The sequence below is a fragment of the Fukomys damarensis genome, unplaced genomic scaffold (genome assembly GCF_012274545.1).
Source record: "Fukomys damarensis isolate Sample0158 unplaced genomic scaffold, DMR_v1.0_HiC HiC_scaffold_18, whole genome shotgun sequence".
NCBI classification, from domain to species: Eukaryota; Metazoa; Chordata; class Mammalia; order Rodentia; family Bathyergidae; genus Fukomys; species Fukomys damarensis.
In genome coordinates, this window is record NW_022900930.1 from 24,146,307 (window position 1) to 24,149,488 (window position 3,182).

The window sequence follows — 3,182 nt, forward strand, 5'->3', positions numbered from 1 at the left end:
TTTTTTTTTTTTTTTTTTTTTTTTGAAGTACAAAATTTCCATCAGGGATCTTAAAACAGCTGGTATCTCCAAGATAAGGTTTTAAATGTGTTATAAAAGAAGTTTACATTAAATAATTTTAAAAACTTAGTTGTTGAAACTTTTTAAATAACATGCATTACTGTGCCACTTTTTCTATACACTTCTTCCTTCTGAATGCATGTGTTAAGTTCTTCTTCAGACTACCTTTCCACTTACAACAAACACGAACACGGACCTCAAATGAAAATCCAGAGGAACATATAATTGGCCACGGATCAGAGTAAAAGTTTGGTAGCAAATTATTCTATCCTTTCTCATACTCTCACCTTAAGGAAAGTATGTCTCAAAAATCAAAATGGACAATTGACTATCAAATAAAGCACTGAGTACATAAGCCATGTGTAACTAAACATGCTTAACAGGTTTCCACTGTACAGCTTCAAGAAAAGGGCAGACAATTCATTAACTGCTGCTGAGTACACTGACTCACATAAAACTAATACCTGGGTAACATTCCACTGCCATCCAGAATTAAAATGTCTAAAGAATAAAGTTTAATTAAAAGGAGGTACATGTATTTATTTTCATAATATTAAATGAATAAAGTTGGCTTTTATGGTACTCCTGTATCAGTCTATGATCTTGCTTAAGGACTTATTTCCTAGTATCACTGTAGGCAGGATGAACTTCAGCATTTGCAAACATACTTCCACAGATGTTGCAAAAACATAATTTTTTTATACATTCAGCCCAACAATGATTCAATGTTTCTGACAGGTCATTCTACTCACAACCATAGCTGTACATTTTTCTCTGGTTTCTTATTTGCTTGACTCTTTACAAAGAGAATAATTACTCTTGGCTCTCAGAAGCAAAGCTAAGAAAGATTAGCTTGAACTTCCTAAATGGATCATTATGGTTTAGCTATGTTTTCTTTCTGAATGAATTTAAAACTTTTCACTATTTAGAGGCTTTCTTTTATTCAAAGATAAGCATCCTTATCTTTCTTTGTCTTCACCCTAATAAAGCAAGTTCCCTTTTCTAACCAAAAGACTGATGACATGCCTACAAGATCATAGTAAGAAAAGCCTCTGTAATTCACCTGAAACATTTCTTCCTAGAAAATAAACAGTCACACGAAATGGTTCAATTTGGGAAAATAGCTAATCAAAATTTCACTATAAATCTATCTGCTTTATTTCAAATAACAAAGCAATTCTCATTAGAGTTCATATTCTCTATGAGGTGCTAACCTTAATGTGAGTGGTATGGTATACTCAGTTTTCTAAATACGTATACACCAGCATAGTTCTTGTAAAGCTACATCCTTCATAAATATTATCCAGTATATGTAATGTATATATGTGTCACATTTGAAGGAACTACCTTTTCTAGTAGTATTTCTTCAAGTTATGTAAAATAGAATATATTTACTACTAGATGAAATAGTACCTTTGAGTAACAGAAACATTAAAATTCATGTAAGAAAAAAGAGATTATTAAGGAAACTGCAACAGGAAAAGATGGCCACACAATCCTGACATACACAAAAGAATAACTAAACCCATTATCAACCCCCCATCTTTGAAGAATTTGGGAATAATTTGTGAATGCCATGACATTTAAAAGTGGGATTAGCAAGTCTTATTACTGAACTAACCTCTTAGACCAAGTATTAAATATTTGCTCTGCATTTAGAATAACAAATCGAAACTTTGAAGGCTTATACAAGAATTGCACATATTGAGAAACACAAGTTAGAAGTTTTAGACAATTAAAAGTATATTAAGGAATGCACAAACCAAGAATGTTGATGTATTTATAGTCTTGTTTTTAAACAAATAATAAATTTATAATGAATTATAATTGTGCAGCCACCCCTAATTCTAAATTCTCTTCCTAATATACTGGAAAGACAAGTACTTCTCCCAAATAAGCACAGGGGGTATGCATCATATTTTAGAGACTAAGAGAAACAAATCAGCCCTGTTCAACAATAGTAATGTCACTTTTGGGGGTACTCTTCCAAGCTTTCCAAAAATGCCAGTCTTGCCTTTTTTTTCCCATTTGACAAAAGGGAAAGGTAATGTCTGAACACATTGCTATTTCTAGTGAAAAGACCACCCAGTGGATTCTGCCAGAGCCTACAAATACAATGTCAAAAGATAAGCAATAGAGTATTACGAAGAGACACTCCCGTTGGGTATCCCAGATGCCTGGTGCCCTGAAAAAAGTGCTAAGACGGTTCTTGACACTTTCATTTCCATTGCAACCGCTCAAAAGTACCTGGAAACTTTCCTCTAGCTTGGATTTAGAATGACTTTAGGAAAAATATGTATTTGCTGTACAGAGGGTGGAATCAATCATTCCCTATCCCATTAGCCACGATAAAAGCTAACGCTTTCCCATTACAACTATCTTTAAAGTGAGGCTGTAAGAATGGAATCTGAATTGCAAAATAAAATGCGTAGCAAAGATCTCACACAACTCACCTAAACCTTTAAGTAATCTGAAGCCCTTCCTCAGCGGTGGTAAAACATGCTAGGGATTTAGGCTGAGGTGGAGATTCGTACGTTTGTAATTTTTTTTACAGGCCCAGTTCAGGGTATTTTTTGTTTGTTTCCAGTCCCACTCAGAGTTTTCCAGATTAAGTTTCGACCGTGAACCACCACTCCCCACAGCACTCCCAGCTCCTACTTCACTCTTCTTTCCAACTTGGCTGCACGGCAGTTGGGGAAGCCTTGTGTACACTTCCCGAGAAAGTGGTGACATCCCAGGGCTTCCCGCTCGCTGGAAGCCGCACAGGATCCCGCCAGGCACCTTCACAGAGCACACGGGGTTTCCGCCACCAAACTGGGTACCACCCCGAAGAGGACGAGACGAGTGGACTCCCTGCCCCCACGGAGCGCTCAGCCTCTGGATGCCCTCCGGGAGGAACCCGGGAGCCAGGAGCTCCCGAAGCGGGGCGCTATGCCCAGCTCCCCAGGGTCGCGGCTCGGGTGAAGTTCCCACCGCAGCACGCAGCTAGAGGTGTCACACTCCCGGGAGGGGCGGGGACCAAGAGGCCGGGACCCAGCGGCCGGGCAGAGGTGACGCTCCTCCGCCCACGGTGCTGGCCAACTTGCTTCCGCCTCCCAGCAGCTCCGAGAAACGCGCGTCCC

General features: G+C 39.0%; 1 protein-coding gene and 1 long non-coding RNA gene across 2 annotated transcripts in view; one reads left to right on the top strand and one right to left on the bottom strand.

The window, feature by feature from the left end:
- Tenm3 (teneurin transmembrane protein 3) overlaps window positions 1-3,182 on the bottom strand; it is a 615,432-nt gene that overhangs the window by 611,488 nt on the left and 762 nt on the right. The window lies entirely within an intron of this gene.
- Window positions 2,945-3,182, top strand: part of LOC117286751 — a 5,893-nt gene continuing 5,655 nt past the window's right edge. The window contains exon 1 of the long non-coding RNA XR_004517873.1: window positions 2,945-3,110. This is a non-coding gene — a long non-coding RNA (uncharacterized LOC117286751). The remainder of the gene's footprint in view (window positions 3,111-3,182) is intronic.